Source organism: Amblyomma americanum, chromosome 10, assembly GCF_052857255.1.
Source record: "Amblyomma americanum isolate KBUSLIRL-KWMA chromosome 10, ASM5285725v1, whole genome shotgun sequence".
In the NCBI taxonomy this organism is placed as follows: Eukaryota; Metazoa; Arthropoda; class Arachnida; order Ixodida; family Ixodidae; genus Amblyomma; species Amblyomma americanum.
The window spans coordinates 17,752,878-17,753,209 of NC_135506.1; positions in this window are offsets into that span (position 1 = coordinate 17,752,878).

The following is a 332-nucleotide window of genomic DNA, read 5'->3' on the forward strand; positions in this document are numbered from 1 at the left end:
TAATGCCTGGTTTGGTTTATGGAGGTTTAACGTCCCAAAGCGACTCAGGCTATGAGGGACGCCGTAGTGAAGGGTTCCGGAAATTTCGACCGCCTGGGGTTCTTTAACGTGAACTCACATCGCACGGTACACGGGCCTCTAGAATTTCGCCTCCATCGAAATTCGACCGCCGCGGACGGGATCGAACCCGCGTCTTTCGGGCCAGCAGCCGAGCGCCATAACCATTCAGCCACAGCGGCGGCATGCAGATTCGTAATGCCTGAATGACTGCTCAGCTTCCCACTGAGCTGAATGCTTTCTCGCAGCCAATGAATGCTGTATGTCGGCTTGGT